Source organism: Acomys russatus, chromosome 13 (assembly GCF_903995435.1).
Source record: "Acomys russatus chromosome 13, mAcoRus1.1, whole genome shotgun sequence".
Classification (NCBI taxonomy): Eukaryota; Metazoa; Chordata; class Mammalia; order Rodentia; family Muridae; genus Acomys; species Acomys russatus.
The window spans coordinates 67,309,619-67,334,936 of record NC_067149.1 but is presented as its reverse complement, the minus strand read 5'-3'; positions in this window follow the sequence as shown (position 1 = coordinate 67,334,936).

The following is a 25,318-nucleotide window of genomic DNA, read 5'->3' as shown; positions in this document are numbered from 1 at the left end:
TAGAACAAACCAAACTCAAAAAGTAGTAGAAGGAAAAAAATTAATCAGATAAATCAGTGAAATGGGGAGTACAGTGCAAAACATCAGTGAGACGAAGCATTGGTTATTCAGAAAAGTTGAAGAAACAAGACGCCCCCTTTAGCTAGAGAGAAGGGAGAGACGCCTCACTCGCATAGAAGCAGAGGTGAGTGGAGGCTTTTACAACAGACTGCAGAACCATGCAAGACTGTTAGCAGCTACTAGACACATCTGCATGCCTGCTTTCATGATTAGAAGAAATGGAAATTTACAGACACACACACCTTATCAAGAAGAAATCATGAAGATTTAGAAAACTCTAACAGGATTGTGGGTTATGAAATTGAAAAAGTAATGAGTCGGGCGGTGGTGGTGCACACCTTTAATCCCAGCACTTGGGAGGCAGAGGCAGGCGGATCTCTGTGAGTTTGAGGTCAGCCTGGTCTACAAAGTGAGTCCAGGACAGCCACGGCTGCAAAGAGAAACCCTGTCTAGAAAAAACTAAAAAACAAACAAACAAATAAACCCCCCCCCAAATCCAAAAACAAAAAACAAACAACAACAAAACAACCCAAAACCAAAACCAAACCAAACCAAACCAAACCAAAATCAAAAACGAAAGAAAGAAAAAATAACAAAAAAATTCCCATGAAAAAAGTTTAGGACTAGGTGGTATCAGTGTACAATACTTAAGACTGGAAGAACAGCTAATACCATTTCTCCTTATATTATTCTGGACAATAAAAGATGATAAGGCTCCTCCGAACACCTAGACAGCCACTCTCACCTTCATGCCAAGACAAGGTTAGAAGCCAACATTAGCCAGGTGTGGGTAGTGCATGCCTTTAATCCCAGCCCTTGGGAAACAGAGGCAGGAGGATCTCTGCAAGTTCAGGCCAGCTGGTCTACAGAGTGAGTTCAGGGCAGCAGGGCTACGCCTAGAAACTTGTCTTGGAAAAAAAAAAAAAAAAGAACACAGCATAAATAGAAATTTATAGGTCAGTGTTCTTAACAGAAGTTGCTGTTAAAATCCAGTGGCGGCTCATTAGATTCAAACTGATAAGTGTACTACATCTTATCCAACGGGAGTTCCGCAGCAGCAGGACGGCCCATCCACGTCACATCTAAGTGAGGCAAGGGGCACAGATGCACCCTGACGAATGGGCAGCTTTCTGTGCAGGTGTGTGACCTTGGGCGGCGCAGTCACTTTGGAGAAAGCCTCTATCAGCATGCAACGGCAACCAAGGCTCACTGTGGAGGTGCGGAACTGGACGGCAGCCTCAGTCCTGAGTGGGAGTCAGGGTGCTGAGCCCTGGTTTCCATAGCAGGAACTCACCACATGCCTCAATCTCTGTCCCGCCTTCCATCTTGCCTTCTGTGTGCCTATCCATACAATTCCCTCGTCTCCCACGCAGATGTCTTTACGGTTTGTTTTTGTTTTTAGCTACGTGTCTCCGTGTGGGGATGTGCAGCCGTGAGCCAGCCAGTGTGGGTGTTGTGAACCTAAGTCAGGTCCTCCGGAAGAGCAGAGAGTGCTCTTAGTGGCTGAGCCATCTCTCCAGCCCCTTCTCCTATTTTTAAAGGTTTACACAAGTGCTTTACCTATCATGGAAGAGAATTGATTCTAAGGATCTTAGTACGGGGAATCGTGAACAGACCGCAGGACTAATGCTGTAAGAAAGCAGTTGATAATCTGTTCAGTATTAACAAGCTAATGTGACATCAGAATTGACCTTATACAAATGAATTTACCGACATGTGGGAACCCAGGACTGGCACGGTAGGTGCTGATTTTATTCAAGTCCTTGTTCTTGCCTTAGAGCTCTGACTACCTTGGTATGTGCTATGTAACCCAGGCTAGCCTTGAACTCATGGCAATTCTCCTGCCTCAGCCTCCTCCATGCTGGAGTAACAGGTGTAAGCCACTGTGATGGGTACCATAATTAACTAAAAGATCAGATACCGGATACACCTATACAGGTTATTTGACGTGGGGAAACCCTCCCTAACATGGACAGCAGCTTCTTGTGGCAGAGGCTGAGGAGCAGAAGCCTTGCTTTAGCCTTGTTGCTCCAGTGCTCCCCTGGTGAGTTCCCTCAGCCTGTTCCTGCTTCAGCCCTCTTGCTACAATCCTTTGCGAAGAGCAGAACCCAGCATCTTGGGCCTCTACTGTAGACTCTCAGAGAAGCTCCTGACCTCCAGCATCAGCCAGGCTGGCTGTGGCCTCCTGTCCTGTGGACCAGGGAGCTGCTGGGTTCTCAGCCTCACCTGTATGAAATCAGCCATTGTCGGGCCTGGTCAACACAGAAGGTGTAAATTCCCTTGATCTGTGAACACGTTCTATGGCCTCTGTTCTGTTAGCCCCGGCCGATGCAGCTGCCGTGGCCAGCGTGAATCTTTTTCCTGTGAGAATTTCAGAGTATGCACGATGCACGGGGAGCAAGATTTGGATTGATTTCTATGGGTGGAAAAGAAGTAAACTGGGGCCTCCAAGATGTATAGACTGAAAGGGTTAACTCCAGGGGAAAGTCTGTCCACATGTTCTAGAGGAAGAGGTATGGGCACTGGAGCCAGGGATGGCCCTTTGTGATACCTGTCACCTTCTGGCTCCATCACCCTGTTACCTTAGGCAAGTCCCTACCCCAATCTGACTCTCCACCCTTCGTTCCCTGAAGTGGGTTGGGTATTTTACCAAAACAAGTGCTGTGACTACAAAGAGCAGTCGTATGGAAACCTCCCACGGTGGTGCTTGGCAAGGCTGTCCGTACACGGACACTACGGTTTAATGTTCATTAATACAACCAGACACTACGGGCTTCCCAGAATGCTAGCTGGCCTGACGTAGCAGTCGTCTGTGAAGAAGATGGCTGGGTTTGTGTTCTCCCTACGCAGCCAGGTTGCAAGGGCTCTAGACCTGCCACAGGGATGTACCAGGACCCTGACAGGATTCTTAGCTCAGCCGTGGCCTCCTCAGGAAAGCAGTCTATTTTTGCTCGGAACTGTCTTTTACAATTGGATCTGCCCCTGCCAAGGCTAGGGCCCGGGAGATTTGATAACTTTAGTGTCAGCTGGGACCTGGAGCAGGCCATCCTGCCCGTGGCTCCCCTCTCCCTCATTTGGCCCAGGGATGGCGGTTGAGCTCTTTGGAACCCCAAGGTGATCTCACAGAACCCATCTGCAGCTCTTTAAGGCACTCTGGTCCAAGACTGATGGATGGTCCACAAATCATTGCGTTTCAGCTCCCTGCTGCTAAATCTTTACAGTCCCATCACCAGAGCTGGCTCTCACAGAGGGGACATTTCTGTCACAAGTTCAGCTCAGGGGACTAATATTTCTGGTTTTAGGTCAGTCTGTAACAAAACCTGCAAGGCCCCCAGCAGGCACCCCCAGGAGCCATGGCAGCGGCCTGCATTCAAGTCTGTGAGTCTCCAAGCACGCGAGAAAACAATCCTGAATTAGACATGTTCTTACAATCTAGGGAAGGCCTTTAAAAAAAAAAACGTTGGAACAAACAGTGTCCCAAATTGGTTCCGTAATTAAGGTATGCAGATCTCAGCTTGGAAGATCTCTCACGCCGGCTTTAAGGGCCGCTGTAAGTGGGCAGATAATTGCGTATAGGAGCTGCAGGGCCGTTAGTGCAGCTTAATCTACAGAAAGCTTTGGATATTAGGGGCTTCTGGGATGCTGCTTCTACAGTAATGTCTCATCTTCAGATATTACCCCATATGCGTGCTTTTCCCCATTATATTATTATTATTTTCTTTCTTCCTTCCTTTCTTTTTTTTCCTTTTTTTCTTTTCTTTTTTTAGAGCTGAGGAGCTCTCATTTGGGTACGATTTTGTAACAGGATGGATAGGTATCCAAAAGATACTTTGATGGCCATGAAAGGTAAAAACATAATGAGAAAACTGCTTAAGATTTCCAGGGTACAATTCTCATGACCTGTTGTTACACTTGTGTGTGCTGGAGAGGCAACAGCCTGATGGCCCCAGAGAGAGGGGGGATTATGTTTTGTTTGGCCTCAACCGTGGGGCCAGACACTGGCTTAACTCCTTTATCTAACCCTCAGTGAGGCAGGATAGTAGCAGGTCCAACATCTGAAATGAGTACGGCAGTTCCATCTTTCCCAAGGACTTTGATGGAGAACAGATTACCAATGAGACTGTAGCTCAGAGAAAAATCATGGGACAGGCCTCCCAGCCAGTCAGGCGGTAGCCTGCCGGATAAACGTATCCCATCCCAATACGTAGGCCCTCAGTAAGTAATAATTTGGGGGCTGGGGGACAATTGGTAATGTGTTTGTCTTGTAAGCCTTGGGACCCAAGTTTGGGGCCCTGGGACTCACATTCGAAGCTGGGCGTGTGTGTCTGTAATCCCAGGGTTGGGAGGCAGAGGCGGGCAGATCCTTGAAGCTCGCTGTCCAGGCAGCCCAGCAGTTTAGCAGCTCCAGGTTCAGAATGTGACCCTGTCCCCCAAAATAAGGTAACGGGGACATCTAGATGGCCTGTCGTGGAAAGCCAGGCAACCGGAGTTTGGTCCCTGGAAGCCACGTGAAGGTGGGAGGAGAGAAGTGAGGCACACGTATGGTGCACATACAATAACACGTAAGGTGTAACGAAAGAGCTGGTGCACTCACACTAATATTAAATAAAAAGGTTCAGTTGAGAAAGGCACTTGGCAGTGATCGACCTCTGGCTTTCACATGTATGTTCACATACACACATCTGCGCACAGCCACACAAGTACATGTACATGGCACCTACGTGTCATGTCTTTCTCTCTTTCTCTCTCGCCCTCTCCCCCATCCCTCTCACACACACACAGATACTATTTCTCAGAGAAGTGACAGATAAAACCAAATTGTCATAAGTAGTGACAGAGTTAGCGGGGCGAGAATCCACACTCTTCTTCTTTCCACTTTAAGCAGTAAAGGGAGTATAGCTTGTTACTGATGTGCTAGTGCCTGCCCGTGTTCACGTCCACCCGGCCTGTGTTCAAGCCCAGCCCAGCCCGTGTTCAAGCCCACCCCCGCCTGTGTCCAAGCCCACCCCCGCCCGTGCCCAAGCCCACCCCTGTCCGTGTCCAAGCCCCCGCCCGCCAGTGCCCAAGCCCATGCCTGCCCGTGTTCAAGCCCACCCCGCCCGTGTTCAAGCCCACCCTGCCCAGTGCATGTCTCAGTTTTGTAGTCCAGCTTCTCTCTCCATGGACCACATACAAAGACTTGGCTTCCAAACCTTCCTTCAAGTGTGCTGTGCTATTTCCCAAACCCTTGCTTCTTAACGTACTGTGAGAGGGGCTTAGTAAAACAAAAGACATCATAATTTATTGTTTTGAGATTATTGATTCAATAAATTAACAATAATTTCCAGGGAGGGTTGGAACCCTGGTGCCATAAAAGTTTATTTATTCCTAGTTTAACTAGCATTGATTAGCGTAAGCAATCAAGCTTTCTAGGTGAATCGCTCCCCACCGCCCTGGAGACAGTAAAATAAACATTCAACCAGAAGTGACAATGGCTCCTTTGAAAACCAGAAATGGCTTTTTTCTCCCTTCAAAAGAGCAGGGATAGTTCAGATAATGCTTTTAGTGGTTTCTGTGGACGCATGAGACCCCTGCTCCCTAAAAACACTCCAAGGACACAAGTTTTAAGAGAGTCTTGCAATTGTTAGCAAACAGTGGGCATTTATTCCCAAGGACTAAATAAACACATTTTGGGGGCCTTGGCTTTAAAATGTCATTCTATGTTGCACTCCAGAGCAAGTTGAGTTCAGTTTTGTTTTTACAGTTTCACATTTTTCAGAACTTTTGTCCCTGTAGCAGATGATGGATTCTCAAGGAGGATGGATTGCAAGACTGTTCACAACCTGGGTGACAGGTATTGCTTCTATACCCATGGCCACAGGGCTGGGTAGTTGGAAGAAGCTGCTGGAAGCCGAACAATACAATAGACATGGCAGACACTCTTGCAGTCTGAGCAAACAGACCAGGGGTGGCCTTCTGTTTTCATATGTCACCACAGGCTTTCCTGACGCTCGGTGACACCCACAGAGCATGCCTGGCCCTCGATGACACCCACAGAGCATGCCTGACTCTCAATGACACCCAGAGAGCATGCCTGACTCTCAATGACACCCACAGAGCACGCTGACTCTTGGTGACACCCACAGAGCATGCCTGACTCTCAGTGACAGCCACAGAGCATGCCTGACTTTTGGTGACACCCACAGAGCACGCCTGACTCTCAGTGACACCCACAGAGCACGCCTGACTCTCAGTGACACCCACAAAGCATGCCTGACTCTTGGTGGCATCCACAGGCTTTCCCATCTCTCAGTGACATCCACAGAGCACGCCTGACTTATTTACTTTTAGGTTTAATGCTGTGTTCTCCAGAGCCACCTCTTTCCTGTTCTGCCACCAAGAAGAAATGGTGACTTAGAAGCAGGCGCTTGTGGTAATTAATAAGGCGAAGTGCAACGAGAGACAACAGAGCTCTGAGTGGCCGGAGGCTCCCGACGCACACGGGCTTTCCCGGATGGGTGGCATGAAAGTGCGACTCAGAATGCAGCTCAGGAATCTGAAGTTGCAGATTAACTGCTGTATCCACTAGTCTGTTTGGTTAGGTGAGCGTAATTTATATTCCCTCTTGGAGACCTAAATAGCAACCATTTCCTACCAAAAACAATGCAGAGAACAAAGGCCCCATTCACAGGGCAGTGGCATTGCTCTGTGGGCCTCTGCATCTGAGACGCCATGGTTACCAAGCGCGTTCTTCTGAAACATGCAGCTAATTTCTTTAAGTGTACATGGAGCAGGCGCACACAAAATCTCACTGCATACCAAACATACTCCTTCAACGTCACATGGAGTAGGGTTTTACTTTTATGTGTGTGTGTGTGTGTGTGTGTGTGTGTGTATGTATGTGTGTATGCATGTGTGTGTATGTAGGTATATATGTATGTATGTATTCATTTTGGTACTGCCAGCTTTTGTTCTAGGAGTCCAGTGAAAACTGACCATGGTCATTCCTGAAGGAAAGGCGATGTTGGTGGGTGTTGTCTGTTCTGATTACTGTAACTATTGTGAACACTGTTGTTTGGAGATGCTCCATAGGCTGGCCTCCACTGGGGACATGGAGGTCAGGATGTTCCACCTCCCACTTGTTAGTATTACAGCCTACATTTAAAAATCAATCAATTAACTATTAGCCAGGGGGTTGTGCATTCGCGCTTGTGTGCATGCAGGGGCCAGAGGACATCTCGGGTGTCATTTGTCAAGTGTTATTCATCTTCTGTGTCTCAGAGACAGGGTCTCTCACTGGTCTAGAGTTTGCCAAGCAGGCCAGTGAGTATCCATGGACCTGCCTGCTGCAGTGCTGGGGTAACAAATGTGTGCCACCTTGCCTGGCTTTTAAAAATGTGGTGTCTGAGTGTTGAATCTGTCCTGGATAATTTTTATGTCAACTCAACATAAGCTAGAGTTATTTGAGGGGAGGGAATCTCAGCTGAGAAAGTGCCTCTGTAAGAGCAGCCTGTAGACAAGCCTGTGGGGGCATTTTCTTCATTAATGGTTGATGCGGAAGATCCCAGCCCATTGTGGGTGGTGCCAGCCCTCGCCTGGTGGTCCTGGGTTCTAAAGCACCATGGGAGCAGATCGTGTCTCCATGCCTTCTGCACCAGCTTCTGCTTCCAGGTCCTGCCCTATTGACTTCCTTTGCTGATGAATAGTGATGTCGGCAAAATAATACTTCCCTTAACATGTCAGACAAACTGCCCAGTGACTGACAGGTCAGACAAACCACCCACTGACTGATGGATCAGCCTCACTGTGCAGTGACTGACAGGTCAGCCTCACTGCCCACTGACTGACGGGTCAGCTGTGTACTCAGGGTCCTGGAATGCATCTCTGAGTATAACTTTTCACCTTTCCTCAGTTTATCAGCTGTCCGGTCTGAGTTTACCAGAAATTCACTCAAGAGTTTCACTTCTCTTGGAGACTCAGTGTGTCGTTTGCTGAGAGACGCCTTCTGTCACCCCCTACCCGCCACTACCACTCATATCATAGGAATCTTCAAAAGGTGAACATGTGACAGCTTTGGCCCCCTACTGTCAGGAGAGTCGTGGCCTTGGGAGTTTACACCCAAGAACATACTCCAACTGTAGTGGGCACCATGAAAAATTATACAACGAAAGTTTCCACGGTAAGATCAGTGCACTCAAGCTCCCGACTCGGGCTGCCCCCTCTGGCGACTGTTTTTCCTGTTCACGTGGCTTTCTGAAGGAGACGTGTAGACAAGTTCAAGCTCTTACAGTTGCACGTGCCAGAGAAGCAGACCACCCCTGACCCTCAGACTGATTGCGGCCTCCAGGGTGGTGGCTGACAGCATGGTAGGGAACTCAGCAGACTTCAAACTGTCTCTTGTTTTGCTTTGTTTTAGTTTTTAAAGACAAGATCTCCACTGGCCCCTAAACTCACAAAGCCCTGGCCTCTGGGTGCTGAAGTTCCCCACACTCAAATCTCAAGTTTGAGATCCCCAGGGTTTGAACACGCTCCATCTCTGTAGTGCCATGACAATCACCCCTGGAGGCACGGTCCGTGAGCCCCGCACTGGGCCTCCAGATCACTGAGCTAACATAAGCACTATCCATTACATAGTAGTGGGAAAAACTGTAGGTGAGTTCTAGTATTTCCCTTTCATTATAAAGTGAAATAAGAAAATAAATCCACTGTTTTTCCTGAATAAATGTTATCCCCTGCTTGAGAGGGAAGGTGATTATCTGGGTCTACAGCATCTGCCATGTAACCTGGTCTAACGTCTCTCTCTGCATAGTCACTAACAATGGAAACTCAGACGAGGTATTAAAAACCTCTTTTGGGCCTAGAGAGATGGCTCAGTGGTTGAGAGTGTATGCTATTCTTCCCGGGGACACCTGAAGGAGAGATAAACCCGTTTCTGTTATAATCCCAAATGTGGGATGGGGAACGGTCTCGTGAGAGAACAGGTGAGGTTAATCCACTAGAAGGCAAACTACCTTGTGCAGGAGCTTGATTGTTGCCAGCTGAAAAGATCCGTGAACAGACTGTGGGAGGAGATATATAAATGAGCCAGAAACAAGAGGCGGAGCCTTTGGAGACTTGGGATAGTTTTGGCTGCTCATTGCTCCACTTTGACACGCTCCTAGAGAGAACCGTTGAGGGAAGGCTTTGGGGCTCCAGGCTCCTGCTGAGGTTCCGGGTTCTGGTTACCCCAGGTTCCAGCAGAAGAAATCCTGCTGGCAATGCCAGGAGAATCGTTCCTTGGAACTGATATCCTTACGGTTTTGTTATTGTATGCTTTAAACTTTTTTTCCCTATTGTTTCAGTTAGTCGGGTTATAAGTGATGTACACTCAGTTAATACGTTCATAATAGAATATATTTGTTAAGAAAATTGAGCCTACAGACCCCAGTTCAGTTCTTAGCACCCACTTTGGGCAGGCCACAAGTTCTGTAACTTCAGCTCCAGGCAGCTGCTGTAGACCCAGATAATCACCTTCCCTCTCAAGCAGGGGATAACATTTATTCAGGAAAAACAGTGGATTTATTTTCTTATTTCACTTTATAATGAAAGGGAAATACTAGAACTCACCTACCTCTGAGGTAAGCAGCGCTCACACAAACATACATATATACCTACCCATGTAGGCACGTACCCAGAAACACATAAACATGAAAAAAGTCTCTAAAAAATGTTTTTCTGTTGATGGCTTTAAGATGAATGTGCAGCAGCCGTTCACTAGGCTTCTCCAAAGCCTTGATTGTTGTTTATTATTTACTTGGGTTTGGGTATTTTGACTGAATGTACATATGTATAGCACATGTGTGCAGTGCTCTTGGGAGTTGGAGGAGCCATCATATCTTCTGGAACGTGAGTTACCCATGTTTGTGAGCCAATGTGTGGGTGCTGGGAATTGAAAACCAGGTCCTCTGCAAGAGCAGCAAGTGCTCTGACCTACTGAGCATCTCACCAGCTCCCGAACCTGGGTGAGGCTTTAGAGAAAGGGGAGGGGGAAGGGTAGGGGTGGGGGAGGGGGTGGGACTGGGGGGGAGGGAGAGGAGGAAGAGCATTCTCTAAGTTCTGCCCAGCTGACTCCACACATCCTTAACTTGAGAGTTTCAAGGCACACCAAGGAACTGACACACGAGGGGTTTCTGTAACACTGGAAACAGAGCGAAGATAACCAAATCGGCTTAATCTGTGTAATCATGGTGTGTCGGAACATGGTCCAAGATGGCGCCATGAGAGGGGATGCTGAGCGCTTGTGTGAAAACTCCGAGAAAACAGTCAGTTGTTCTTGGAATGGGCTTTCATGCATATTGGATTGGGGTGAGCTTGCTGCACATTACTCATTACTGTTGGCTGTTATTTGTTTATATTCCTCTATGGAAATGCATGATTTTGGCACATGTAGCCTGTCCTTGGGATTATATACACTTGACGCATGAGAACTCTACTCAAGTGGCCTTTTTTAACCTTCAGTGTATAAATTGTCTGATGCTCTGGATAAAGTTGGCTGTTGCCTGTGACTTTAGTCCACCTCATTTTTAGGCTCCATTCTCTCAGGACCCACCTCCTCTAGAGTGCTAAACAATGCTCAATAGGGGATGGGATTGATCATGCCCATGGTGTAGGAGGGTATAAAATTCTCAAACCACAAAGAAAACCTTTGCAGTAGTTTCTCCTAAAAATGGAAGTCATGTGCTAGATGCCTGCCACACTCTAGACACCGATGAAAGGTTCCCAGTTGGATGCCTGCATGCGCTCTTGTGGAATCTGTAGTCTGTGGGTCATGGCGCCAGGGATTATTACACATTTCACAAAGGATGTTGAGCCCACGAGTGGGGATGGAACAGAAGACAGGTGCACACAGATTAAGTATGCCCTGTCATCACAGAGGACTCCTGAGTGACGCGTGGGCCACCTCCGAGTGCAGTAAGATAGTTCAATGGTTCCCACTGATCGTACTCAGTACAAGCTTGCCTACAAGTGCACACTGATGCCTGCCTGCCTCAGCACCATGTTATTAAGCCACTCACCTCATGTCTAGAACCCATAATTTCAACCTTGGATCCTTGGGATAGATGGATGATTCACATGGACAATGGGAACTCCACTCAGTGAGGGTCTGATTTCATCTGCTCTGATACCTGGAGTGGGAAAACATGCCATGCTTTTAAAAGCAAACAGGCTTCTTTCCACACTGGGCAGGGAACACTGTTGGGAGGACAGAGCGAGGCAACCCCTTTTCAGAGCAAGAGATCGATGCCTGTGGATGTTTTGACATTTTATTCGTGCTTCCGCGTGTACCAGAGGCCAGGCTGAGGCGCAGCAGCGCTCCCGTCCTTTCAGTTAGGCCCTACTTTCCACCCTGGATGACTTCATCCCTGTGAAAATAGAATTAACAGAATTCCACACTAGACCAAGGGTAGGGATTATAGGAAATTCAAAGACATATTGTGCTCATCACACTAAATAATTGTGACATGGGGCTGGGAGAAATCACACTTCTGAGGCAAGTTCTTCTTAGGGGTGTTATTTGATAAAAAGTTTTGCCTCAGCTTTCCAGGAGGGTGAGAGAGAAGTATCGCTATGTGTGCTGGGATGTAAACCCCACACCGTGCTTGCTTTGAGCCACTGTTGTTGTTGTTGAAAATATATATATATAAGTGTTGAGTGACATCAGGCGTATGCCTTGAGTTCTCTGTCTACCAGTCCTGCCCTCTGCTTCCTGCTGGGTCTGTTTGCTTCGTTTTGGGGTGTTGGTGTGGTGTTATGCTGACAGGACATGCAGGGTGGCCCGAAGTTTGGATAGAACTCAGCCTGAGCCATTAGGAATGACTCCATTCCTTCCAAAGAGTGCCTGAAGTTATCTGCAGGGCACACTCCAAGGTCATCTGAGAATACAGGCCCCCTGCTTGGGATCCTGTTGTCATAGGAACTGGGGTTGGTTGGTTGGTTTACAGAGAAACCATCCACTAGGGACAAAGTTGTGGTGGTCAGAAGAAGGCCGCACAGGAAGACTAGGAGTGTGCCGAACTTTTGGCTGCTTTTGGCCTTTGTCTATCTTCTCACGTGCAGGGAAGCAAGCACACAGACCTGCCTGCAGAGGGTACATCACACAGAACAGCCTCCTCCCCGCCCCCCGCAGCCCCTCTGACAAATGTGAAAGTATGCTATTTCCATTCTGTTGTGCTCTCTTTACAGTCACAGTTGTGGTGTTCAGCGTCTCCGTGTTGAGATTATTGTGCCTTTTAAAAAAGAGCCCTGGGACGATTATGGCTGGAAAAATGGAGGGTCTGAGCGAGGCTGAATGCAAAAGCGTTGCAGGTGAGCTAGCAGATTTTAATCACATGCTATGTCTTATAATCGATCCCTGGGAATTCATGTTTGCTTTGAGTCTGCTCACCAGATAGGCAGTAGGGAAGGAGCAATGGCTGGCAGAGGCCCCTGCTGCCTACAGTGGAGTTTGTGTGCGCCTAATCAGCAAAGGAGGAACAGCGGCTGCTCAGAAGAGTTCCAGCAAGAGCAAGGTACAGGTGGGAGCTTTAACATCTTGACACACTGATAAGATTTCAGCAAGGCTTCAAAGCTCGTTGAAAAAGAACAAAACGATGACCTACATTGCCAGTGTTTCTTTGAAACCTCTAATCTATTGCTGAAACAAAGTAAACTCAGGCCTCCTTTGTGAACTTGAGTAAACACATTCTTCAGGGCCATCAAAGATTACGTTATATCGCCAAGGCCCTCCTTTGTGTCTTGAGAGTCCTCCACGGGTGTTTTGTGAATATTTGTGGCTATGGTATATCTTTCAAGGAGCCACCCAAACCAAGTACTTCCAGCAGGCTCCAGACTTTCACCATGTGACAAAGCAGAGTCCTGGGGTCAGGCATGTCACTCAGGGTCTTTCTTGGGGATGAGTGGCAGACCAGTAGCTCGCTCTTCTGAGGGTACACAGAAGGGCTTTGAAGTATCCAAGAAATAAGCATTGCACAGACAAGTGAGGAAGCTCAATATATGGGCCTTGGCCCTTGACAAGCAACCTGGTCAGTGGAGGGGCAGAGAGAAGAGACTTGGATTGCCATGTGGTCTGTTAGAGGCCTGCATCTCCATGTCGTCTGTTAGAGGCTGTGAGCTGGCTTGGAGTAGAAGGTGCCAGAATGAGCCTTGAGGCTATGCAGATGTGTGTACTGCAGAGAGTCCGCCCATGTCTCTGAATCACAGTTGCTCTTCTGCTCTGTGAGTGTTTCCAGCAGGAAGGAGACTCCATCCTAGTAGTGGTCTCTCTGTGTTTTCCTGCCCTCTCTCCATTAAAGTTTCAGTTTTATTTTAAACTGTGTGTACGTGTGTGGGTATGTGCTGTGAGGACAGGCACCTCTCTAGTCCTTCTGTGGCACCCCTAAAACTGGGAATTCTAATGAAAGTGGGTCAGTGATGGAAACTAGGCGCTGTCTCCCTGTCTTTCTCTGGGGTTAATAATTTCTGAACTGCAGTGTTGAGCATGACGCTGGAGACCCAGAAATGGCTGATGATGCTGTGTAAAGCAGCAGGCAGCCTCCTGACACAATCCCCTTTTCACTTGGGGAGGTCAATAGTGTGCGTGTTGGTGTGTCTGTGAGGCCAGAGGTTGACCTCTGCCCTCTTACCTCAGTAGACAGCTTCCCTGTGTGTATGTGTGTGTGTGTGTGTGTGTGTGTGTGTTTTGAGGTAAGAGCGCTCAGTGACCTGGTAATGCTGGCTGGAGAGTGAAGCCCAGGAGCCCCTCACACTGGGATGACAGGAGCACGCCAAAGCACAGCTTTTACTGGGGATCCTAGGGATCACACCTGGATTCTAACGCTTGCGCACAGCAAGTGCTTTGCCAACCGAGTGACCTGCTGTGCCAGTCTTTTGCTACCAATGCCTTCAACAGAACAGATGTATGGCAACTTGCTTCCCGCAGAATCTAGTGACTTGAATTTAAAACCGTTTCATAGAAACGTATGGAATGATGTTTGACCCAATATCTAGCTATGTGTTGTAGTCCAGTCAAATTAGCACTTAAAACTAATCATTGTGTAGTGACTAAAAACAGGGTAAGAGTAGGGGTGGGTGACCCCGGGGGATGCTGAACGCCAGGACAGTTACAGCACATAGGGCCTGGGGAAACACATCTTGTCCCCTTTTCCTGGTAATGACAAGTTGTCCGGAAGCCACTTAGAATAGCTTTTGTACCCCAAAGAAAAGAGTGTGACAGGCAGAAGACAAACAGGCTAGAAATCTCTATCAGGAGATGTCATCCCTCTATCCTCGTATAGAATGCAAACATGCCCATGAATTCCCAGGCACTGGCTCCACATTTGAACTTACCATTTCCAAATGGGGCCAGTTGTGTGCAAAATTCAAATAAACACTCAAAATACGATCTCTCTGAAAACATGTTTGCAGGCACTGGGGAGGTCGGTGCAGAATGGTCAGAGGCTCAGGGTCATCGTGAGTTGCAGAGCAAGCTCAGTTCCAGCACGGGTTAATGAGACTCTGTCTCAACAAAACGAAACAAAAACAAAAACATCCCTGGCGAGTGCTTAAAGCTTTGTGTGATAGACAGACAGACTAGGGTGAGGGTTGTCCTTGGCACGAGACTCACAGGCAGAGAATGCAGTATCGCTGTATGTGAGGACTCTACGAAAAGCCACCCAACATGGCTACTGGGGACCAAACTTGGGTCTTGTGTAACTCACCTACATATACACATACATGTACAGATACATATACGCACATACACATATACATACATACATGTGTTGTGTTATATAGCTTTTCTGTACCAACCCTTGTGATCACTTCTAGGAATATCATAACGCACATTGTAGTCATGCGTTATCTTGTATGTAAATTAAAGCTTGTATGTTTATGATGGAGACAGACATGAAAAAAGTTAACAGGGAAAATTTGGTAATTAGGTGATGGAATCAGGGAAATGAACTTGAGACAGAAAATAAAGAGAGCTACTTTAAGTAGAAGTATCTCAAAGGGAACTGCCAAGATGTTGATATTCAGCCTAAAGGCCTTAATGACTCTGATAGAGGAAAGGGCTGCCTGCAGCCTTATGCGGCTTAGGAAGAGGACTTGGTTCGCTAAAATCAAACCAAAACAAACCCTGGAAGAGCTGGCTCAGTGGTTAAGCATGCCTGCTGCTCTTCCAGAACATCCAAATTTGGTTCCTAGCACCCATGTTGGGCATCTGTCGCCTGTAACTCCCACTCCAGGGGATCTGCTGCCATCTTCTGGCTTCCAGTGGCACTGCAGACACCCGTACAGACAGACACAAAGCAAGGATATATAACATTATGAGTTGAGACTGGGGAGCGATCATAGGAGCTTTGGAGTCTCCTCAGGGATTTCTAAGAAGACAATGCAGTGGGAGACATCAGCCAAGGGTGACACTTGGATAAGGTCACTGTCGATGCTGCGAGAACATGGCTTGTACGGGGTTAGAAGTGATGGCTTCAATGGAAGAGTCATGAAATGAGATGAAGAGCGATCGTCGGAGGAGGTGGACAAAGAGCTGCAATGAAGCTCAACACATCTAAATAAGAGTTCTTGCATAAGGCTTTGATAGGACATGCTCTTGAGCAGATGCAGGGCATAAGGAGTATAAAACTTGGGGTGTGACAGCCTTGTCACACTTGAGCAACTGGGAGGTTGGTGGGTGTCTGCTGTGAGAAGGCTGCGCCTCGGATGTGGGAACAAGTCCCAGGGGGTAACCCAGGATTCCCTTTTGGATTTGCTATGTTGAGAACGTCTGTAGACTAGATCCCAAACAAAGCAGAAAAACGGTGTGCCAACATAAAGCGAGGAAGCAGAGAGCAGCGTATGCAAACTTTCTTGGGTGCAGTTCATATATGTAGAAGGACCAGGAACGTGTAGGAAAGAGATGTGATCTTACTTGTTTGAGACAGGGTCTCACTATATACTCCCCTCTGGCTTAGAACTTGCCATGTAGCTCAGTCTGGCCTTGAGCTCAGAGATCTGCTTGTCTCTGCCACCCAATTGCTGGGGTTAAAGACGTACCACCATGGCTGAAGTGATTCTGTTTTTAATGAAACATAGCAGGACGTACAGCCCTCGCTACCACTGCAGTGTTGTATAAGACGGCCACAGCTAACTACTGGAGTGTGTGCACATGTGTGCGGTCTGAGGTCAGCCTCAGCTGCCATTTCTAGGCACTATCTACCTTGCGTTTTGAGACAGGGTCTTTCATTGGTTTGGAAATCAGCAAGTAGGCTGGGCTGGCTGGCCGGAGAGCCCCAGGGATCCAGCGCTGGGATTGTAACTGTATGGTACAATGCCTGATTTTTTTTTTTTTTTTTAATGGGTTCTGGGGATTGAACTCGGGTATTCATCTTGCAAAGTGATCACTTTACTGACCGTACTACCATGCACTGCCCAACAAAAAGTTTTATTTTCTGGGAGGGGGGTGGTTGGGGTCTTGAGTTTCTCTGTGTAGCCCTGGCTATGCTGGAATTCACTTTGTAGACCAGGCTGGCCTCGAACTCAGAGACCTGCCTGCCTCTGCCTCCCAGAGTTCTGGGATTACAGGCATGTGCCACTATGCCCAACTTTAAGGTTTTTTTAAACATTCACACACACACACACACGTTGAGGACACGCGTGTGCGCGCGCACACACATGCACGCACGTGTGTGAGTGTGTGTGTACGTCAGAGGACAACGCACAGGAGTCCAGGGTTCCAGGGATGGAATTTAGGTTGTCAGACTTGGTGGCAGGAACCTTCACCCACTGCCCCATGTCACCAGCCCAGACAGCGATTCTTAAGATAGAAGACACGCCAGAGCGGGGATCCCTGTGGTTGCACTGTAAGGTGGTTTATGGTATGACTCACACGGAAAGGCCCGTAACAAACATTATAATAGTTTCCCTCTCTGACCCTGAGCACATTGTTCAAGGCTTAGTGGAATTCCTTAACCCATGGAGCTGTGCAACGTCACCGAGGGGTAGCCTTTATGAGGGGAGAGGCCTTTGTTGGCAAGTAATTCAAACCACAGTGTTTCTTAAAAGAAAACGTCAGTGTCCATTTAATTTCCTGGCTCTCGCTTCTGAATGTGGGAAGTCCTGTTGATCTGCCTCAGGAGGCGTAGATGGCAGAAAGCTCCTCTCCACCCTCTATAAAACCCAGTCTGCTACCTCACATTATGGATAATACGACGGCGCGCACCATTCAAGACCTCGGGCGGCCATGATTTCCTGTGCCGATGTAAAAACAGCCCTTCCATAGATAAAATTTCCCACTGTAAACTCAGCCTCCGTCATTGTAATCGCTTTCTCATTTGTTGAGGACTGAATTTGATCCTGCATCTGGACAAAAGGCAGAAACTTAGACTTGCACATGCCTCCCTTTATCTGCCTCAGGACTGTATTTAAGACATGTCAAGATGCAGCAGAGGGGGCTGGCACAGTACAGCTTCCGGCAGGCATGGCCTGCCTTCAGGGCTGGCGCATGCTGAGGCTGAGGGGTCCTTGTCATCCCCTGCCCCACCCGCCTCAAGCCCCGCCCCGCCCGCCTCAAGCCCCGCCCCGCCTCCTGCCATCCACCCCATAGATTGCTTCTGTCAGCTCTTTGTCCTTGTTGATCTGAAGGCCTTATGTGCCTCCTCTGAGGATCTCTGGGATACCTGGGAAAGATTAGCTGCTGCAGACTCCACCAGGCTGCTTTGGTCACCTCCCGGGACCACAGGAGGAGCCCTTACTGTTTGGAGCGTCATAGTCTCCTCTTTTCCTATGACCTGACCTAAACTTTATAGCTCTTAGAAAGCCTGCATATCCCACAACTCCTCCTATGTTCGAGGTTTGGTTCCCTCTTTTTTGAGGTAGTCACAGAATCACACAGCCATCACTACCAGCATCAGTCTGAACTGCTGAAGTTCTCCACAGCCAAGGGGTGAGTTTTGTTTGTTTCTTTGTCAATACTGGAAAGGTGCCTGGAGAAGAGAGAGGGTAGTTTAATGGTTTCCATCTTTGAGAATGGATTCCATGTTGGAAAATAGGAATAGGCCACAGGATGCAGCTCACCTGCCTCTTGGGAAGACCCATGTTGTCCTGCCCTGTCGTAAAGTATGTGGACTGCTCCAAGAAGCATGGGAGAGAGAGCTATGCAGCTAGAAGTACTGATTGCTCTTCCAGAAAGCCCGCGTCTAGTTCAGGGGTTCCACTGCCCTCTTGTGGCTGTCTTGGGTAATGCACACATGGTGAACATACACTCGCACTGTGAATCATTCATAGACATAAAAATAAGTCTTAAAAACTTGGTTGTGTAATTTCCTTTTACGCACATTGGTTAATTGCAAGCTCTGTTTTCATCCTGTGCTCAATTGCTTGTCTTATCTTTAACCAGGACTTTCTCATACTGGATGACTTACATTATGCAGTAGTGGTGTCTTATTGGTACCATGGTTTATCATAGGGAAAATTCGCTCTGGGGCTACGGTTTGTGTGCGGACTTCCTATGAGGTCACTGCCAGGGCTGGCAAAGCATCCGATACTGTTGAGTTCATCACTCACATTGTTTCCTAACAAGGAGGACCCTACCAGCTGTGGACTTAGTGCGTGAACTCAGAAGTTACGTCTAGCAGTGTGCCACAGTGGGGGCGTTTGGCTAGATCATCTTGTGTATAGCTGGAATCCAGACCCTTCCTCTGTGACTTGCTAACATTCATAGATATGGACTTGATTTATACACATTTCTTAAATTAAAAAAAAAAGTGTGTGTGTGTGTGCATGTATGTGCAGGACCCTGTGGGGGCCAAAAGACAGCACTGAGTCCCTGTGGCCTAGAATTTCAGGTGGCTGTAAGCTGGGGACTAAAACTAGGTCCTTTGAAAGAGCAGCCTATGCTCTTAACTTTTTGTTTTAATTAATTTTTTAGTCAGTGTACAACATAGTAGGTTGAATTATGAACATTTCCTGCATGTATATCATTGCATTTTGCTCACATGCACCATTTAATCCTTCTATCTTCCGCTTGTTGGTCTCTGTGCTGGCTGGTTTGTGTGTCAATCTGACACAAGCTAGAGGCACCAGAAAGGAAGGCACCTCCATTGAGGAAACACCTCCCTGAGATCCAGCTGTAAGGTGTTTTCTCAGTTAGTGATCAATGGGGAGGGCCCAGCCAATTTTGGTGGTCTTGGGTTCTACAAAAGAGCAGACTGAGTAAGCCATGGGGAGCAAGCCAATAGGCAGCAGCCGTCTGTGGCCTCTGCATCGGCTCCTGCCTCCAGGTTCCTGCCCTGCTAGAATTCCTGTCCTGATTTCCTTCAATAATGAACATCAATATGGAAATGCAAGTAAAATAAACCCCTTTCTCCCCAACTTGCTTTTTGGTCATGGTGTTTCATTGCAGCAATAGAAACCCTAGCTAAGACAGTCCCCTTCCTGCACCCAAATACTCTCCATATGCTGACATGTCATAATTACACACGTGTAGGCATATATATATATGTAATTAATCTATATTTTCCTATTACATAAAACATGACACCTTGTATAGTTTAGTCACAAAGCACATGTTTCACGTGCACAAGGTTCTGGCTACAATTCCCACCACTGCAAAAAACCCCCATGACTTATTGCAGTGAGGAGCCATGGTAGGCCTGTGGGTATGGTGCACAGCAGCCACAGAAACTGCACCCCTCCCATTCCTTTCAGCTTGCACTGTCCCATCAGACTCTTTAGAAGTTTATCCTTTACCCAGACTTCCTGCTGACACAAAGCAGAAGAGCCCACATCTTGGTCAGTGTACCACATATCTGGTCCTTGAGTTCCCTTTCTACTGACCATGTGTGGAGAGGAAACAGAATGAAGAAACTGCTCAGCTCAGAGGTGGTGGCACACGCCTTTAATCCCAGCACTCGGGAGGCAGAGACTGATGGATGGCTATGAGATTGAGGCCAGTGTGGTCTACAAAGTGAGTCTAGGATAGCCAAGGCTACACAGAGAAACCCTGTCTAGAAAAAAACAACAAAAAACAAAACAAAACAAAAAAAAGACAACAACAAAAAAGAAACAACTGCTCATCCAGGGAGCTCTTTGTTCATTTTTCTTGAGGAAGGAAAAAAAGGGAAGCGGTATCTTGGACCAGGTGCCAGTTGGAAGAAAGCCCTCTTGGACCCTGAGGAAGCTCTTGGCTGTACTCTGGCTCTTGTTCCCTCTTTTCACTTGTCCCAAAGGTGAAGGGCAGTGCTGCAGGCAAACTGTTTGTCTCTCTGTTTTGCCAGTATTTATTCCTCACGTTTGCTGAGCTTCTGTCACGTCTCAGGATAGGAATTCCCTTCTGAGTAGTGTGATTAGGAAGGCGAAAGGGACTATTAAATATATTTGAATACAGGTGGCAGATTGCCATGCAGCTCATCTCTGGAGACCACCAAAAGGCATTCGGTGGGCGAATGGATCCTGCCAATCACCGCCCTTCATGGCAGCACTCTTTCACTCCTCCTTTCAACACAGCCCCGTCAAGATTTGCTTCTTAGCTTCTTGGCTACCCTGTCCCACCCCCTACCTCCCGCGCCCCACTCCTCTGCATCTCACCTCCTAAATATATTTCAATATCAGAGAGCAAGCATGAGGCAGGCAGAGTGGCGAGAGATCAAAAGTAATAACAGCAAAACAAAAACAAACAAACAAAAACCCACTGGTTCTTGAGGCTTATTTAGCAGAGCTTCCTACACACACTCCTGTGACAGGAGTTCTGTGCCCCAGTGCCCAACTTCCAGAAGTAAAAACAGTTGCCAGTGCATCTGTTGTTTCTCGAAAGCGATTGCAGACTGTTTGGCGGCCTTCTGACGCGGGCAGCCCCATGCGGTGGGGAAATGCAGATGTTACTGCGAACAGTTTTCTTTTCTTTTTCTTATTTACTTACTTATTTTTCACCTTACATCCCAACCGTAGCCCCTTCCCTTCTCTCCTCCCAGATCACCCTTCTTCCTTCTTCCCCCTTTCCCCCAAGCCCCCTCCCCTACTCCTCACAAAGGGGAGACTCTTTCCCTTTCCCCCCTGCACATCAAGTGACATTAGGACTGAGGGGAAGCCCTGTAGCCTGGAGTGTCAGTCCCACCAGGGGGAAGTGATCAAAAAGCTGGGAACAGAGCCCATGTCAGAGACAGCCCTTGCTTCCCTTACTAGGGAGCCCACATGAAGCCCATGCTGCCCACAGGCTACATATCCATAAGGGGGCGTGGCCTAGCCTGTGACACCTGTGGGTGGAGTGACCCCTTCACTGTCCTCCCCTCATCCATTCAAGGTGGAATGTTATTACGGGAGACACCCAATGTCAGCCTCCGGCCTCACATGTTTGTGTACACAGAAGTACATACATGCGCACATCCATATGAACATGTACACAACACATAACACATAGTTTTTGTTTTCTTCTAGAAGAATCCCCAGACTTTGTGCAGCCAAACAACTGAGCAGAGGTCTCCAGAAATATAAAAAAAACCACATGGGCACTTAGGGTGGGAGTGGGCACGCACCTCCGTCGCCCTCTGCTTTACGGCAGTGTAGACGGTCATGAGCAAACACAGAGAGGAGGAGGAGTCGTGGGCAGACAGATGGACTTCCTGAGATGTTTACACACATGCTCTGGGAAGAGGTCAGAGCACCTCAGAACCGAACTTCTCCATTGTTATTAAAGTGTGACGTAGATGCAAAACCGTGTGACGTAGATGCAAAACCGTGTGACGTAGATGCAAAACCGTGTGACGTAGATGCAAAACCGTGTGACGTAGATGCAAAACCGTGTGACGTAGATGCAAAACCGTGTGACGTAGATGCAAAACCGTGTGACGTAGATGCAAAACCGTGTGACGTAGATGCAAAACCGTGTGACGTAGATGCAAAACCGTGTGACGTAGATGCAAAACCGTGCAACAAGTATGATGAACAGCTTGGCAGCTTCACACAGAGCGTCGATATGGCTGTGCCCAGCACACTGAGGCAACACCAGCAGGGCCCTCAGATGTCCCCCTCTATCCCCAGTGTCCAGGGCATCATTTCTTGACTTCAAGTTCTGCTTCCAGTCGCAGGCTGCCTTCCGATTCGTGGGTTTACTTTCCTTGTCTCAGCACGGTGTCTGTGTCTTTGCAGTTTATTTGCTTTCATCTTGCCATGTCTCAGCTCACAAACAGCCCTCACCTGAGGGCCTGTCCGTTATGGGTGGACTCCCATGTGGCTGTCAGCAAAGGTCACTACAGACATGTCTGCACTCGCTTCTAGTGGAGACCCATGTACGACAGTCAGGGGTATAACCAGATTGCTGATCTGTTGAGTGCAGTAAGTGGGGTGATTGTCGTAAAAAGCCACATTATTGTGTTGCTTCCTGTTTGGTGTTGATTTTTCTTGAACTTGCTTCCTAAAGCCGAACTGACCTCAGCTTCGAAGAGGACCTGAAAGGCAGAGCTCTGGGCTCAGGAGCCACGGACAGGCTATAGACCCTGCAGATATGAACTGTTTCCCCTGAGTCCTCACAGCCTTTGAAGGCCAGGCTGCCGTTCCTTGGGCGTTCTTGAGAGCTTGCGGGGCCTGTGACCAAAGTGGTATGCTTTCCAACAAACCTCAAACACTTGTGATTTTATCACAGTTAAAGAATTTTCTAAGGTGGATGAATTTACACAGGACTCTGAATCTGACTCATTTTAATAAGCCATTTTTGTATGCAAAGGAGTGCTGACACCAGCAATTTTATCACACTGATTACTATGGAAACATTTATCTATAAATATAAAGCCTTTAAAGCTCAGCCTTTTATCTTTATAGAAAAGTCCTGTTTATGTCACTTCTAAGATCTCAGCTTTAATGTAGACATGAGCTATTCTCCTGCCAAACAAGATAACCTCAGTGCTGGGGCCCTGTGAGCTTTAAAAAGAGACATTTGTGCTGAGACTTTTATTTTTTGATAAAATAATAATGCAATAAAAATATTTAAAGATACTCACTCAAGCTTAAATTGTGGTATATTCAATTCCTGGCACCGAGTTTAACGTGGCGAATGTGTTATACATCGTCTTCCTTCCTAAAATTTTTACATTGTTAGCAAATGCGTGGATGTGTGTGTGTGTGTGTGTGTGTGAGACCTTGCAAGCCTTCATATGGGCCAAATGGAAGTGATTTGTTTCTCAACCTTTTCCTTTGGTTTACTGATGGATTTTTCTTCTTAAAGAGTCTTGTAAAGACTCAGCTGTAATGATGTAATAGGTCTGTCCCACTGCCACTTCTTTTATTTTCCTCTTTCACTAAAACATTTATTTGATACATGGTCTCATGTGGAGCAGACTAGGTTCCAAGTTGCTCTGTCTTAACTCCGCCTCCTGCTCTTACCTCCCAAATGCTGGGATCCCACGTGCCAGTTAGCCAGCCAGACCTGCTTTAAGCCGTTCTGGACGTCAGATCCAGGGCTTCTGGCACTGTAGGCAACCGTTCTACTGACCAAGCTTTGTTATCATTTTTAAGGTGTGCTACTTTCAATAGGTAGGGGTTAGCCAGTTGTGGAGGCACATGCCTTTAATCCTAGCACTTGCAAGGTGGGTCTTTGTGAGTTCTAGGTCAGCCTGGGCTACATAGTGAGGTCCTGTTCTCCCATCCCCTACCTCCCGCCCCCCCCCCCCGAAAAAAAGAAAGAAGGAAAGAAAACTTTTTATAAGGAGAAAAACTGTACAAAATAATGATTTGTCCTTGGATCTCAGTTCTCAGTGCTTTCCTGACTCTCGATGGTGATGGGTAAGGAGACCAGGTCACATGATGGGCTTTCCTGACTCTCGGTAGTGATGGGTAAGGAGACCGGGTCACGTGAGGGGACCATAAGCCACAGGACCTATTTTCCTTTCAATAAAGTAAGTGCATCTTTATCCAAACCACGTTAACTCTGGCATTATTTCCCCCTTCAGTTAGAAATTCCAGACATGGGTACTGACAGGAATACTATCTCCTCAGAGGGGATGAGGCTTGGAGCATCGAGCAATTGTCCTAGCCCTGGGAAGGCTGGGGTAGACGGTTCTTAGTTCAAGGCTAATCAGGCCTATATAATACATGAGTTCCGGGCTAGCTTACATTGCCTAGTGGGAATCTGTCTCATAAAATTCAGATAAAATAATAGGCAGTTATAAAACCACAGTATTTTCTTATTGTTTTAGTATGAAATCCTGTTATTGCTGAGTAAAGAAAGTCTGTTGGTGATGTATGGAAGCCACACAATGAAACCTATTAGTTCATGTGAACTTAAAACATTTTGGAGCCCAGCGCGGTGGCGCACACCTTTAATCCCAGCACTCGGGAGGCAGAGGCAGGTGGATCGATGTGAGTCCGAGGCCAGCCTGGTCTATAAAGTGAGTCCAGGACAGCCAAGGCTACACAAAGAAACCCTATCTAGAAAAACAAACAAACAAACAAAAACAAACAACCAAAACCCATTTTGGGGTTGGAGAGATGGCTCAGTGGTTAAGAGCCTTGGCTGCTCTTTCAGAGAACCTGGCTTTGGTTTCCAGCACTTACATGGGCATTCAACCCATCTGTGACTCCAGTTCCAGGGGATTTGATGTCTTCTTCTGGCCCCAGGCACCAGGCACATGAGTGGTGCACAGACATGCATGCAGGCCAAACATCTGTACACATAAAACAAAACAAAACAAAACAAAACAAGAACCTTTAAAATAAAAAACACAAAATATTGAGATTATCTCTCTTTCTATACAAATTTCTTGGTTTTTCAAATGTTTTTATGCCTTAATACATTTGTCATTCATTAATTTCATGTTACACCAAAAAAAATTAGTTCTGTTAATTAAAAAAAAAAAAAAAAAACTCAGCAATTCTTTTAAATCTCCATTCATTATCAGGCTCCTCTCTTAAAGAGTTACAGTAGAACAAAATGTTATTGTCAAGACTTAACACAAAGCAGAGTTCAAATTTGTTTAAAATGTTTCTATTATTAATTATGTGTGTGTGTGAATATGAATGCACTGCCTACAGAGGCCAGAAGAGGGCGTCATATCTGCGGAAGCTGTTGTGAGCTGCTGATGTTGGTGCTCAGACCAGATTTAGCTCCTCTGCGAGAACAGTGTGTGGTCCTAACTGCTGAGCCACTTCTCCATCTCGTTTCACTCTGTAGCACAGGCTGATCTTGAACTCACTGTGCAGTCCATCATGGCCGGAATGTTGTAGTGACTCCAATGATGACTTACAATCCTGAGCACCCGCACCCAGCTCCTCAGGGGTA